This window comes from Alosa sapidissima, chromosome 6 (assembly GCF_018492685.1).
Source record: "Alosa sapidissima isolate fAloSap1 chromosome 6, fAloSap1.pri, whole genome shotgun sequence".
Taxonomy (NCBI): domain Eukaryota; kingdom Metazoa; phylum Chordata; class Actinopteri; order Clupeiformes; family Clupeidae; genus Alosa; species Alosa sapidissima.
Window position 1 is genome coordinate 23,625,456 of NC_055962.1, and position 16,586 is coordinate 23,642,041.

The 16,586-nt window shown below is 44.9% G+C and overlaps 1 protein-coding gene across 5 annotated transcripts in view; it reads right to left on the reverse strand.

Moving 5' to 3' along the window:
• Positions 1-16,586, reverse strand: part of flrt2 (fibronectin leucine rich transmembrane protein 2) — a 32,985-nt gene that overhangs the window by 7,128 nt on the left and 9,271 nt on the right. Inside the window, exons 1-2 of one of the 5 annotated variants that reach the window (XM_042094313.1) lie at positions 2,416-2,480; positions 1,888-2,176 (exon numbers count right to left, since the gene is read on the reverse strand). The exons of 1 other annotated variant lie outside the window; for it this stretch is intronic. The gene's annotated coding sequence lies outside the window, so the exon portion shown is untranslated. 3 more of the 5 variants (XM_042094315.1, XM_042094314.1, XM_042094311.1) reach the window with 3 other exon arrangements.

The following is a 16,586-nucleotide window of genomic DNA, read 5'->3' on the forward strand; positions in this document are numbered from 1 at the left end:
TGAGAGCTCCTTCACATCCGTTGTAACTATAATAAAGAGGCCTTTCATTACAGTTACCAGTCAACAGACAGCATATTACAGCACATTTTATCCAGAGGCAGACCGAGTCTGCAGCAGCGAGAACAAAACAGCTAGCGACGATGCATTTAAACTGTGACATTTCACTAACATGGAAATGAGCTTTTAAGGAACCACAAAATGAGATTGCAAAAGGTCTTGGAAAAAGATGACTAGTATCAAGTGTGGGGAAAAGGTTCTTTTAGTGAAGTGACAAACAAACACTTGCTTATGGGAAACAGAAGCAGCACTTTGCTGTGACTAGTATTGAGTGTATTGCTCTGCTGGGATGCTATGGACCGAGAGCATAATACAAACTAATGCTAAAATCAAATAAGGAAAACAGAGGGCAAAGGGGTAGGTGGTTGTAGGAGGTTGGGTGGAGGGCTATCTACAGACCACCGTGTGACAAACACTGCCTGTCAAATGAAATGGGATTGGAGAATAATTTAGGCCCTCCACCTGCTATAAATGATCGATATAAGCTATTTTTCTCAGCATGGGGGTTTTCGACTGAGCACAAGGCCATGGGATTACGCCAGACATGAGATTCACTGTTAGTTTATTACCCATCACACTCCCAGATGATTGAAATATATTGCTTGTCTTTAAGTGTGCAATTGATCCACTGCACCACAGTTTTATTTCAGCCATTAAGTATGTTATATAAAACCATCATTGGTTTGGATAAAGCACAAAAGCCGAGTAATATGCTTAAACAGTGTGTGTAGACCAGAATTATTGACACTGAATCCCAATCATTTGTCTATCTGAAAGGTGTTACTAATATTAGACCTGAAGTTGTTACATCATGGGCCAAAGACATAGGACTTTTATCAATGATATCAGCATGCAGCTGGGAACACCAGCATTAAACACAGGTGAATAAAGGCTGTCAAGATGGCTTGTGCCAAACAGACACAACATGCACAGATCATATCTTCAGTAGGCCTATATTTATACAGGTTTTGGGTCAGAAAACACCAAAGTTACTTGACACACAGTTTTGTGGACATAATAGTAAAGTGCATGGTTTGGTTAGAATAATTCATGCAATGTCAAACTAAAAATTGAGAGAGGCCACTGCCACTGTACGAAATGAACCTATTTAACTTGATGTATGCGCGACTGCATTTGACCCGAAATGAGCAAATTATCCAAGACTGCGGAACAATTGGATTAAAAGTAGATTTCGTATTAAGAAGCCATTAAAACTTTATGAAAGACATTTTGACGCGTTGAAATGGTGACCAGGTGAGCTCAAAAAGCTGCCGTTGCAGGGTTCATTTGAATGCATTTTTACAAAGAGGGATTGTGCGCTGTGCTGTGCATTGACATTGCGAGCACACGTAGAGACTGGTACTCCCCACTGAAGAGAAAAACGCTTTGTAACGCATTGATATAACAGGACAGAAAATCCCAAAAAATATACTTCGAAATATTTAAACATATATTTTAAAAAAAATACCCGTTTGTGAGTTTCGCCAACAGTCTTAATATTCTTTGACAATTCCAATCTATCAAGGACCCCATGTTTAATGGAAGCACTATATTTATCCAATACATAGCCAATACATATACATATATATATATATATATATATATATATATATATATATATCCATCACAATACATATATATATATATATATATCCATCTGCTTAGTCCAGTTATTTGCTGCTACAAGAAGATGAAGAGCGTATCTATATTTGCCTGTATAAACTAAAACTTTGGTTATCGTTCGCATTTATCTCTGTAGCCTTTATAACTGTTCTACGGTAGTAGCGTAGACGCAGCTCTCCAACGACCATTTCGCCTCCGGTAGCCTACCTTAGTAAAAGTGATGATATCCGTATCCATTGTATATCCCGCAAACAAACACTTTCCCCTTTTCCCTTTTGTCCTTCATACAAACATGGCATTGGTTAGGATGCAATGATCCATCATAACAACGCAGTACAGTTTCAACGAGTCAGTTCCCATCTCCGCTCCAGCCGCTATTTCATCGGACAGCATACTGACTCCGTCCGGGGAGTGCTCTGTCCGCACTTCTCAATCTGCCGCGGTGGCTGTCTCAGTTTCTCACCCTACGGCTCAGCTCCGCGCCCTCTTCAAAAGCCTAAATGTTGCATTAGGAAGAAGAAAGCAGACTAAACTCGAGACATTGACTTTCCCAGTTCGCGTATCCCGACACTGTACGTGCGCACTCGCCAAATCTGCTGCCAAGTACCCGAATCATGACGGATAATATCCAAGTCTTTCAATAAAATTGAATTCACTTCACTGCGAAAACATTTGTGATATATATATATATTCACAGCGATGGACGGAGTAGACAAGTATCTATTGAGTGCTCACCTCTCACTTCTATCTCATGTTCCCTTTCGTTCGCTCTCTCGGTTCTTGATTCTTCCTGCTCTGTCCCTCCTACCCTGAGTAAAGAATGGCTTCGCCAGAGATCAAGAACAGCAGTACTGACACGTAGTTCCTCCCCATCTCACATCTACTTTACAGCGTATGTAAACGCAGACTTTTCGAGTTTGTGTTGATTCATTTTCCTTGATTATTGATCATTTTAGCCTATTTTTTAGGTGTTGGCCGGCACTATAATTCTAGTTCTGTAAAACCTGAGTGTGAACACTGATTTACACTGATGGAAAGATGTGGGCGTAGGGCGACATTGTACAAGTGCATAATTATTTGATAGCATATAGCTTAGGGCCATTTATCCCTACAGTTCAAACACGTTTTTAAAGGAATTACGGTTCTCATACTAGTCATTGAACGACATTATATTGTCCTTTTTAACTCTCCGTCACAACCAACCTTGATAACACACTGTTGTGGGAAAACTTTCCACTCATGTAACATTGTAGGTTATTTCCTTTGCGCGTGTTTGTGACGTTCTCCGTCTTCACCACGGCGAGATGAGACGCCCAGAGAGGCTACATTTAATGTCAACATAAGTGATTTCGCACCACTTGTTCCAGTCACTGTATGGAATATAGGCTACTGAATCAGCATCTCTCTCTCCTCTCTTGCTTATGCAGACACAGGCACATTGGGTGTCAGCACTGCACACTGATGAGGCCATCCGCACATAATCATGTATTTTAAAGATATCGGTTACAGATACTGGCACACACACACACACACACACACACACACACACACACACACAGAGAGAGAGAGAGAGAGAGAGAGAGAGAGAGCAAATAAGATTTCTGCAACTGACATTCTGGCTGTTTGCACAAACCAGGATGATGTGTTACCTCTTGCGCTCAAAATCTCTCCTGGCGCTTTGTATTGATGCTGTGGTACGCCAAATTGTAATTATATTTGTACAGGACCCTGTCAGCTCTCATGGGGCGAACTGTTGGGCTTTTCTATCAGCTCACCTTTCATGCTGTATGCACAGTGAGCTGAATCCATCGCCGCTCTGTTTCTCTCTCTCTGTCTCTGCCTTAGCCACTGTTTTAGCGTAGCCTAGGTTATGAACCCGTGCCGGGGGATGGCACAATGTTTACTTCAGCACTTTTAATTACAGCTATGCGCGCGCAGCGGTGGCACATATCTGGTTGGCATGTGACGAACAGCGAGTGGACGGCTTAACGGATGGCCTGCGGCGGAAAAAAATGCCACACGCTGATTACGGGCCTGTGTGATTGGCCGATCAATTTGCAATCATTAGCCGCGGATGACAGAAAAGGACGCGGAGATCTTCAAACGCCACGCATTCAGATCAGTCTTCCTACCCTGCTGCCCGGCGGTAAACAAATTGGACAGGGGTCACACGAGTAAAGTCTCTCTAGCCGTCCTCACTCAAGCCTGTACTTATACTGTGCTCCATGGTATCAACTTTCTCAGAGCCGTTTTTGTGACTTTCTCTGTGCCTTTCATGTTTAATTTTATGTGCCAAATACCAAAGATTGACTGCCTCGTCCTCCTCAGTCCACAAAATTTAATTTCTACATAAATCCAGCTGCCATACACACTATGAATTATATATTGGACACATGAAATATGCTGAGGAAATAACCCATTTTTACTTTTTACCCCTCCCACTCTATGGGGAATTGAGAAACAGTCAGAAGTGTAACTGCGGACCAGTAATACTTTAAATAAATACTTCACAACATTTGAACATTTTCTCATTGCTTCACAAAGCCTTTTTTTTGCCCGTCAGCCCTGATTTTATGGCCACACTATACACAGAGCTCTTTTTCTTTTACTACAGTTCCCCCTTTTATTTCGGTCGGGGGTTTGAGCAGCCACCCCTCATGCAGAGGATATTCATTTTCTGTGAAGAAAGGTATTGTTCTGATCATGGCTCCCACCCCTTGAGTTAATCCCCCATCCCTTATTTGCCATGTGAATCATGTTTACCAGGCTGGTGGGGCACCTGGTTAAAATGTGGGAAACGGACGACTTGAGGCCAGATTAAAGTCCACTCTAACAGCACCCCCTACCCCTCCCCCCCTCCTCCACTCCACCAACACACACTCGCTATCACACACACACACACACATTCACATTCATGCACAGCATAAGCACAAAGATGCACACTCACACACACACACACACACACAGAGTGTGTGAGAGAGAGATAGAGAGAGAGAGAGAGAGAGAGAGAGAGAGACAGACACACACACCACCCTCAGGGACACAGTGGCATTAGGGCTGTTCAAAGAGGAAAATGCAGGGCTACCTTCATCATTTTTATTGCTGTGTCTCTCCCTGAAGATATAGCTGTCGATCCCAGAGGACATCATTACTTTGCGCATCTCTCTCTGTCCACACGTCCACATCTGCATGTCATGTGCAAGACCCGACTGCAAAGCCTCTCTTGGTGTGGCGTTTGAAGCCTCCACTAAGACTACCACTGTGATGGACCATAGAGATGAAATATGTGATGATGATGATGAGGATGATGATAAGTTTAGCATTCATTCTTCACTTGATTAGATCAGACCACTGGAAAATCGCATATAGTTCAATCATTAGCCGTGGTCTGCCAAGAAAACACCACTTTAATCACTTGGCCCGATCCTCTTCAAAAACCTTAAATCATTGACGTTTCAGTTATGATATTTAAAACGGTCTGTGTGCGAGGATGAGAGCTCTAAATTGTTACAGTGTGGCTTGTGTGGATCTTATCTTATCTTATCTGACCTCGTTTGCACCATATTTTTCCATTCAGCAGGTTTCAAACAAATCCATGTTATTGTCATATTGTTTGTTACAATAGACCCCCATAGCAGACATTTTAGAAAGGAGGGAAAAAAAGGTGGTTTCTGGTGGCATCTCTGGTCTTCCCTGACACTGAAAACACACACCATCAACACATCCACTCAGGGTGTTAAACACTTGTCCATTAATGCTCATAAAATACATAATCCGGGGCACCTTGCGGTTTACACTAAAACAATAAACCGGTGTTTTAAACTGTAGCTGAGAGGCCACATTATATTGGTCTCCTGGTCATTTAATTAGACCCGCTCTCCACTCATGTAGTGCTTGAGTTATGGATGAAAATAAATGTTCGGCCGGCAATGGATGCCGCCTTGTTCGTCCGTCAAGCTGTAAAAACAGTGAGTGACAACAAATGAGGCCTTGTTTTTCTGTGGCTGGAGAGGAAGAGAGAGAGAGAGAGAGAGAGTGAGAGAGAGAGAGAGGGACAGAAGGGAGGATGAGGAGAGAGGGGTCAGAGAGTCACTCAGAGGATGGGCCTTATCCAGTCTCCAATCCTCCAGGCATTTCTTGCGTTTGAAGTCACATCTGCTGTGAATTTCGACCCCCCACACACCCACCCACCCACAGCCGTCACCCCACCTCCTCCACCATCCCTCCTCGGGCTGAGCAGAGAGGAAGTCTTAGTCTGGGGCTGGGGTGTGTGTGTACACGTGTGTGTGTGTGTGTGTACATTTGTGTGTGTGTCTCTTGGGCTTCCCCGGGGTGGCTACCCACCCAGCAGCTGAGTCAGGGTCTGGTTCTGGCTCACTTCAGGCCCAGGTCCGGGCATGGGCGGATTATGAACTTTCGGGCCCCTGGGCCCAGATGTATTAAGGGCCCCCCACTTATTGTCGTATATGTGGGAGGGGGGGTTTGGGGGTCCTCCCCCAGAAAATTTTTAATTTGTTTGATGTGATTTCCTGTATTCTGGTGCATTTTGGGGATGGCCAATACTTAATTCAATCCGATTCATAGCCTCCATCCTGATTTGTTGATATTGAGGCAATGATTCCATGCAAAGGCTTGGGCTTCAGGGCCCCCTGACCCCTTGGGCCCCTGGGCCTGGGCCCGGTAGGCCCGTGCAGTAATCCATCCCTGTGTCCGGGCTGCGAGTTGACCAGCCGCTCTCTGAGAACAGCAAAACCCTGACTCACTAGCCAACTCGGCACGCGGTCGCAGTGCCAAATCCGCGGCTCAGATGGAGGGAGACGGCCGGCGCCTGGGCGGACAATCTCCACGTGACCCGGCGCCGCGGCTCGGACTGCTGAGGTGCTGACATCAGAGGTGGGCAATGAGGCCGCGTTCTTGCTTTCATTAAAGGCCAATTAGCTGTGATGATTATGGAAGGTGTTGCAGAAACTGCAGCACTCAATACTCATCACAGGTGAGCAGTCACCCACCTCCCCCTCTTGCCCGCTACAGTGACACACACACACACACACACACACACACACACACACACACGCACACAGACACACACTCTATCTCCCTCTCACACATACGGATGCTTTCTTCCTCGCTCTCTCTTACTCTCTCTCTCTCTCGGATCACTTTCTCACACACACACACACACACACACACACACACACACACACACACACACACACACACACACACACACACACAGACACACCCTAAATTGTCCTACCGCTTCCTCTATACAGCAAAAAAAGATCATTCTCTAGCTGTTGTCCCCTGTGAGTAGAGGTATACAATTATTGGACTCCTCTCTCTTGCTACCTTTGTTTTGAATAGATTTATTGTATCACCAAGCCTGTTATTAAAAACGTCCCCTACATCTTTGAAATCGCACAAAGCCACTTTTAATTTGACCTTGGCCCCATGAATCAACTTTAACATATTCATCCTTTGACATCTGAAAGAATTTAATTTCTGTGAATCCTACTGCGGGTAACATTGTGTAGGCAAAGGCATGAATTATTAATGCCTATAAATACTGCATTAGTAAAAATAATTAGCCATGCCACGAAAGACTTTACATTGTTATATTTGTTATTTAACATTAAAATGCAATTGATGAATTGGGGGGGGGGACTTGGCTTAAGGTGTCAAGTATGTAGGGCCCCTCCGTATATTATGCAGAATAAATTACCTTTGAGCATAATATACAAGGCTGGTACTCACTGCTGGCTCCTCAGATTTTTCAGCAGCATAGTGTAGTAACAGCATGCTGTGCCAAGCACCACAGCTAAGTTTATGGATCATTAATTAATCCTATCAACGGCATGTCAACCCACCACTTTAAAATCAACATCTGCTTCATTGATGCGTGGTAAGGCAAAATGGTGCGCACCAGGGTTTAGGAAAATTAACACAAAGCTGTTGCATCTATTTAAGAAGTTTGATCATTTGTATGGCCAGAATCTCTGAATACATAAACCTAACATAGACTAAATTATACACAGAGCCTTGTTGCGTCGCCATCAAGCCTCCTTGTTAAGCTTGTCTTGCCGGCTCTAATTTGAATCCAGAATGTGTGTGTGTGTGTGGACGCCTTTTTGCTGGTGTGAACGGATTAGCGCTGTCATGTGAAATTCCCAAATGCTTGGACAGTGCACTAGGTTGTAGTTTTCATACCAAAAGCTCCAGAGGATTAAGCCCTTTCTCAGAGTGTCTGTTCCTTGAGTATCTGTAATCTTGGAACCATCCAGCTGGTTCCTTTTAACATACATTCTGTACAGTGTTCTCCCACAATTGCTTTAACATGGCACCAGTTAACCTACTCTACCAGAGAGGGACACTCATTTCAATATCAACTTTCTGCTACCTCTGGGTAAAAAAAAGTACAGTAGAATCCATGCCATATTCCAAATATTACTGACTCAATAAAGATATGTAGGTTTTACAAATGAGGAGATTACTTATTTAATTTCTATTTTATTCTTAGTAGTGTTGCTTTTTACCTCAGCCATACATACTAATCGGTACCCACGGCTATGGCTAATTTAATGCTCTTGTTACTTTGGCTTTATCTTGTTTCCTCCTGATCCGATTTCTCCTGATAATTAAGTTAGCATTGCGCTATAAAGCAACTCTCCAAGTTTTTTTTACTTACTAACTTTCTTCCTTTTCTTTCTGTCTTTCTTTTTTTTTATCAGGCGTCACTATCTCCCCCACTCCAATAAGAAATGTAAGAGCGATCTGCAAATCACATTTTTCCCCCATATGGCTTCTCTCAGGCAATAACCCCAATATTACAATCTGCAGTTCCATCTGGTCAGTGTGGTTTAGCGTTTACTATTTCGCCCATCTCAACTTCCATAGACTGCCACAGATAGTCCACACACACGCGCACACACGCACACGCGCACGCACGCACGCACGCACGCACAGAGAGTTTGAAAAACAAGGCTGGCGCTAAAGACTCATCAGGGAAATCACAATCACAGCATTACCCGTGAGTGGCTGTGAGACAGATATCATGGCTTCTTTCAGAATGCTTGGTGTGTTGCAGGGTTTGTGTTTCGCCCGAGTTTTTCCTCCACAGAGAGTAAGAGAGAGTAGAAAAGAGCAAGAAATGATGAGAGGGAGAAATGATGAGAGAGAGTGAAAGAGGGAGTAAGACAGAGAGAGAGAGAGAGTAGGCATGCGGTGAGCGATGGTGTAAAAGTCTATTGATCAGAGAGATCGCTTTGGCCTCTTCTACCTCTGAAGCCCAGTGTCTTTGACCATCACTCTCTTTTCTTATCTCTTCTCCTCCCTCTCTCTCTTTTTCTCCCTCCCTCCTGCACTCTCTCCATCCCTCTTCCTTTCTCTCTCTCTCTCTCTCTCCTCTTTTTCTTTTTCAGGTGGCACAGGGCCGAAAGCTCGCGCCTGCCGCCCTGCCCAGATTAATTGAAGCATAGCGCTGCAAATGAATCACATATGGCTAATATCCCTCCACTCAGACTCACAGGGTGAGGCCAAAAATTACCTATTTTCTGTCAGGAACCGGCTTTATGATAGTACACCATTTCTGCCAACACACCTACCCACCTCCTCACCCACCAACTCACCCTTCCTACAGAAACAAAAAAAAAAATGAAAGAATAGGACTCAAGGTCAGCCCATGGCCAGAGCCTTTTGTATAATTCATGCTATTCTTTCTTTTTTCGCCCTCTCCATTTCTCAAGCTCTCACCCCCCCCCCCCCCCCCTTCCACCACCACCACCACCCTTGCTCACAGGTCAGCGTGTGGTGGGTCCGATTAATTACAGTGTTCTGAGGGAGGGGGACGGGGGGGACGGGGGTGGGGGGGGGGGGGGCAGAGAATGCCGGCACACCTGTCCAGTACCTGCCATTGCCACAGGATTAAGAGATCACGGGTTCACAGCCTTGCCTCTCCGTTCATTAGTCACACAAACTCTTCCCGGCAGGCCGCGAGACAGCCAGCATTAGAGCCGAGGCCTTGGATCTGTACCATCGGTGCTTAGCCCACAGAAGCTCCTGTGCTGTGTAGCAGAAGGGACAGATGAGATATGCAAAAGAGAAAAACAAATGTGTACATCAAATGCTTAGCTACCCCCTTGGGTTACACACACTCTAAAGCAGGAAGAATTAGCAATGAGATCTTAAATCTGTTCCATTAGAGTACATACTATAGATGCTTATGTGTCATATTGCATAGGGGATAGATGGGATGACTAAAGATGTATGCCTGAAGAGATCAGACAGTACTGTATACACCTAATATATGGTGAGACTGAAAAGCTATGGCTTCTCATTCTGCCATTAGAGGTCCATTTTCACATTCAGCCAGATGTGGAGGCAGCTGTATATTTTAACAAAATAAAACAGAAGGAAACAGAGCTCCTCCATAATTCAAACCTAAGGCTGTAATAACTCTTTAATATCCCCTGAACTGCACCCATGTTTCTGTACTTTGTAGCGTTGTGTTCTTACAACCCTGCACCACCCTGTAGACACTCTCCCCTGCCGATGACAGTGATTTTTCCCTGCGAGACACGACATGCGCCATCCAATGGAGGTGCGGTCCAACAGGATTTGATTTGCGATGATTCGCCGCGTGGGATTGCTTCATCTGAGTCTCACCCAAGCTGGCAGATGACTTGAGAGAGACATTGGCTCGCACTGCCGATCGCGCAAGGGCTCACTGCACATTTGCCTCCAGTCCCCCCCTCCCCACCACCCACTCTCCACTCGCCTCCCCCTGTATCTTCTGTCAGATCAACGGCGCTCATTATTTTGGCATGAGCTCTGATTGCTCGGTCACATATGCTTTTGCTAGATTCATTGGTCCTGATATGTACACTGTTGCGGTTCGCATATAGCGACCATTTCATCATTTCCATTTCCGAACTTGGACAAAAAAAAAACTGGGGGGGCTGATCACATGGTTTTGTCGCAAGTAATTTTCTTTGAAACTCAAGGCCTTAAAACAATAGATTACACTATTCATTATGCTGGGGCATTTTTCCATTGATGCTGTATATCGTCAGACAGATCGTATTTCAGCCAGGGCTTCTGACATAAAACAACAGTTGAACTAGACAGACGATGAATGGTCTGGCATTCAAATCATTGATATTATTTACAACAAAGGGTGTTGCTTCATCGGAAAAACTCTTAAGCACAAGGCTGCTTTTAAACTTCAGAGGACGTCTTCACTGCTGATAGGACCGCATAACATGCAACATGATGAAAATGTTTCTGTCTCACTATGTAAACATTACATTACATATGCACATTACATCAAGCAGGATCTTCTCTTGATGAGCCTATCTGTGTCAGAATGTGTCATGTCATATGCTATGACTGGTCCAGCACACCATTTGACCACAAAGGGACAGACAACACAGACAGAACCGGTTTTGCCCATTCATTGTTTACACAGCACCTTGTGAGAATGCTAGAGAATGCTGTCTGTTTCTTCCCACACAAACCGCCACAGAGCGTCTGTCATTGTGACTGCCGTTGCTCAAATTAATTGTGTGGTTTCTCGTGTGGACTTAGTCTGATCGCTCGGCAGCCAAAGCACTGTTTGCCACAAGACTTTCACTCACAGGGCATGTGTGTGTGTGTGTGTGTTTGTGTGGTGGTGGTGGTGGTGGTGGGGGGGGGGGGGGGGGGGGGGGGGCATTGTGGAGGGGGGTGAGGGACAGCAAGTACAAGTTCATGTTGGAGAGATTTTAAAACAGAGAGCTCCTTTGTGCTCTCCCAGAAATCCCTTCCTCTTGTCTCCCGTTTGCCACTGAGGCCTGCTATTCAAGCAGGGAGAAAAAAAATAAATTAAACAGAAACTCAAATCCACCTGTCCTTGGGAAATAAACAGGCTCATCAACACTTGCACAAAGAATGCGAAACATTTCCCCCTTGTTGCTTAACCCTGTTAGGGCAAACCGGTGCGTGCAGGGAATTCTCATGGGTATAATTTCTTTGTGAGAGTATCGCATGTCCGCTGAGAGACTGGTGGAATGTCTCTAAAGCTGAACTGTACACCGGACGGTTTTTAAAAAAAAAACAGGCAGATGGAAGTGTTTTAACAAAACTCTAGAGAAAGCAGTTACAGCGCTCCAAAGAGAGAAAGAGAGAAAGAGAGAGAGAGAGAGAGAGAGAGAGAGAGAGAGAGAGAGAGAGAGAGAGAAAGGGGCGAGATCAAACATGGCTCTGCGTCCCTGGCTCGTTCGATGACACTGAAGAGTACTAACATGTGTGTGCCGTGTTGACTGTGTGCATGATCAGACATTAGCCATGCTAACTGTCCTGGTGAGTTCCACAGCACAACTAATACCTCAGGCAACGCTGCTTGGCCCCGGTCCCGTCATCAACACATCAACCATATAGGTTAACAAGAAGAACTTGTTCTTCTCAATGGGGCCCTTTATTTTGTCTGTACACAGTACACACACACACAGACACACACTTTCTGTTACACACACACATACACGTTTTGTCTGTACACACACACATAGACACACAAACACAGACATACACACACACACACATTAACAAACACATACGCATGCACATCACAGTCTCTCTTACACACAAACATACTGTAAATACTATAGCCTACATATGAAAACCCTCATACACACACACACACACACACACACACACACACACACTGACAGATACATTCACACTCTCTGTTACCCAAACACACATGTACACACACACAATACTTAAACACACACATATGAAGACACACACACATTTACTAATCCATGTGGGAGTTCTGTCTGGCTTAAAAGACCAGCAAAGGTGAAAGCAAAAATGACACAATAACACAATACAACACACACACACACACACACAGACACACACACACACACACACACACACACACACACACACACACACACACACACACACACACACACACACACACACAGACACACACAGACACATACACAACCTATTAGGCATCTGGAGGTGCTAGCATCAGCTCAAACCCCCTTTAGTGATGACCACAACATGCTAAGGGACTTGAGTCAAGAGCCATTGTTGTTACTCCTGTGTGTGTGTGTGTGTGTGTGTGAGTGTGTGTGTGTGTGTGTGTGTAAGGTCGGTGTGTGTGTGTGTGTGTGTGTGTGTGTGTAAGGTTGGTGTGTCTGTGTGTGTGTGTGTGTGTGTGTGTGTGTGTGTAAGGTCGGTGTGTGTGTGTGTGTGTGTGTGTGTGTGTGCGTAAGGTCGGTGTGTGTGTGTGTGTGTGTGTGTGTAAGGTCGGTGTGTGTGTGTGTGTGTGTGTGTGTGTGTGTGTGTGTGTGTGTGTGTGTGTAAGGTCGGTGTGTGTGTGTGTGTGTGTGTGTGAGGGGTAGCGGGACAGAGGGATGGGGAGGGGAGGGGAGGAGGAACCTGTCAGTTCCCTCATCATGGTTTGTCTTGGCCAGTCGGTTAGTGGGGTTGAGGCAGGGAAAACAATCCAGTGCCCGGTTCAGCCGGCTAATCTCTCAACAGGGTCCTCCAGCAAACGGGCCTCCTTTTGACAGCGTTTAATTACAAACAGGCTAGTGTCAGGTAACTCACGCTCTCTCTCTCTCTCTCTCTCTCTGTCACACACACACACACACACACACACACACACACACTTCCTCTTGCATGCAATTATAGCTCTTCACTCTTGTCAGCACAGCCATTTTTCCAGTACTACATAGCCAAACATTTCTCCACCACCACCACCTCCACCAGCCCCCTTCCAAAAGACAGCCAAGAGGCCAAGTGCTCCATTATTCCTCTGGCTAACACGTACAGAACGCTTCTCATGTTGGAGGTGACTGGCTAGGACTTGGATCCAGCATGACAGACAGTGTGAAGCAGAGGATAGTATGACCCATGGAGGGTTGTGTGTGTGTGTGTGTGTGTGTGGGGGGGGGGGGGGGGGGGCTTTCAGAGAGACCTTTCAATCAGCCAGCTGTCCTTGTGCTCCTTTAATCAGTCAATGGCAACAGCTATGCCAGGTTGCCATGAAAACGTTCCCACACGTTGAACTCCTACGTCAGACCACCTACCCACCCACCATGTTGCATGAGAGAGAGAGAGAGAGAGAGAGAGAGATACATAGGGAGAGAGAGAAAGAGATACATAGGAAGAGAGAGAGAGAGAGAGAGAGAGAGAGAGAGAGAGAGATACATAGGGAGAGAGAGAGAAAGAAAGAGAGATACATAGGGAGGGAGAGAGAGAAAGAGAGAGAGATACATAGGGAGAGAGAGAGAGAAAGAGAGAGGGATACATAGGGAAAGAGAGAGAGAGATACATAGGGAGAGAGAGAGAGATACATAGGGAGAGAGAGAGAGCGAGCGAGAGAGAGAGACAGGGGGAGGAAGAAAGAGAGAAGGCCAGAGTTTTTCAGCGTGACAGACAATTACCTCAGATTGGCATCTTGGCTTATGTGGACTTAAGTGGTATGCGAAAAGGGTTGTGCTTGTGACCACTCAAGAGAAATAGTGCGCCCTGTCCCTCCGGCAGTAATTTCCTCACAGTAAACTTGTAAACTGATCTATGGGGTCTGGATTCCTCCCAGTGTGCGGGACCAACAGCCCATCAATCAGCCAATGCCATCGATTAAGTTTGTTATAACATTTAAAAGAACACAAGAAGCATTTTGTAATGGCTTCATTCTTCAAATGATGGGATACTTTCAGTGAAAGAAGAGTTACACCTTTCATTAATCAGTGCCCTGTCTTGTCTCTTGCAACCTTCAGCCTTTGCATCCACTTTGTCTTTCTTTCTTTCTTTCTTTCTTTCTTTCTTTCTTTCTTTCTTTTTCTTTCTTTTATTCCTTCCTTCTTTCTGTCTGCCTTTCTTTGCCCTCTCACTCTTCCTCAGTTCATAAATCATGCAACAAGCATTAGATAAGTCATTTGAACCAATATGTTTATACCTTTCATCGAGGATCCTAACTTCAACCGATGGGATGTCTACAGCTGTGCATCAACAATTAGCCAAAGTTCCTCTGCGAGTTCCGTTCATGGTCTGAACTCAGAAGCTTCCCTCAAGGTAATTAAATCACGTAAACATGAGTGGCTGCACCGTATATGCACGGAGACTGGCAAATGTAGCAGACGCGCTCGTGTCTCATTGGGTAAGCGTGCAGAAGATTCTTCCATGTTAAGTGAACCACACGACATGCCTGGCTGGGTTTGCCATTTATAGCAAACTGCATCGATCGTTGCTGAAACTTAAATGCAACTCATGGAAGGAATGGGGAGCTTTCAGTGGAAGGGGAAGTGGATGGGGCTAGATGTAGTTCTGTTTTCTTTCTGGAACTGTCTTTCTCACACTCTTATGCACACAAACACTCACTCTGTCTCTCACACATAGACTGACACACACACGCGCGCGCGCGCGCGCTCACACACACACACACACACACACACACACACACACACACACACACACACACACACACACACACACACACACACACACACACACACACACACACAGCACACAGCACACAGACACATGACATTTCCGCTGGGTCACATTTACTAATCCATGTGGGAGTTCTGTCTGGCTTAAAAGACCAGCAAAGGTGAAAGCAAAAATGACACAATAACACAATACAACACACACACACACACACACACACACACACACACACACACACACACACACACACACACAGACACATACACACACACACACACACACACACACACACACACACACACACACACACACAGACACATACACACACACACACAAACACACACACACACACACACACACACACACACACACACACACACACACACACACACACACACACACACACACACACACACACACACAGAGAAATGCACTCACCTTACAGGTTACAAAAAGCACATGTATTATCTCATGTTTGAGTCTGTCACCCTAATTTTGAACATTTTGTTACCTTTTTCTAAGCATGCAGGTTTTAATTTAATGCATCACATGGAACCGTTCAAGCTTCTCAGGGAGTGCATGAAAAATGGGAGACTCACAATCTGACAGGCTGACTAATTGCTCCTAACTCCATAGATGATCTCACCGACTAAATCCTCTTCATAAATACCTTAGAAAAATATTCACTGATTTTCACTTTGAGAGGATTGATTCAGAAGGAAGTATGTAGGCAGTTAAGCATATGGGTACAGTAAGCAAACACACACACACAAACAAACCCATTACAAGCTAATCACTGTCACTCTAAAATGCCACTGTATCGATGCCATATACGAATAGAGGTGTAAAATGAAGTCCAGCCACAATGCGGTTTTAAAACGAATAATGAGGGGAATGGACAGCAAACAAAACTACAGCTCATGTCACATTTTCTCCGGGATTTTCTTTGGCAATAATGACTCAAGCTCAGCAGTTGCAGAGAAATCTGTGTGGCATGCGATTTGCTACTGAGGTACAACTGGAAAATACATTAAGGTGGTCATGACAGCCCTGTGGTCTGGCCTGAGAGGGATTTGCTGTGCCTTTTGGTACAATTTACAGTTTGAGCTAAATTACAGAACACCGCCCTATGCAATCCCCCATAGAGTAATCAGGGACTACTTTTTTCTATCTCTCTCTCTCTCTCATTCCTTCTTCCACTCGTGATTATGTTGTGTTTTATTGCCTTTGCAAATGTCTGATATTGATGAATTGGTGAAATGATGAGCAGCGTCTTACTTTCTTTCTCTCCCACAGCGAAATCGTGCTGCTTGTAGTGTTTATCAATAATACATATATCAATAAGGAGTTGAAACTCCACAGCCTGTGCATATTTTTGAGACTACTGATCCCCCACCGAGAGGTGCAGAATGGGGACTATATCTTTTCCCCTTTGCACTTAAGCAAACACCGCCGATTGGAAA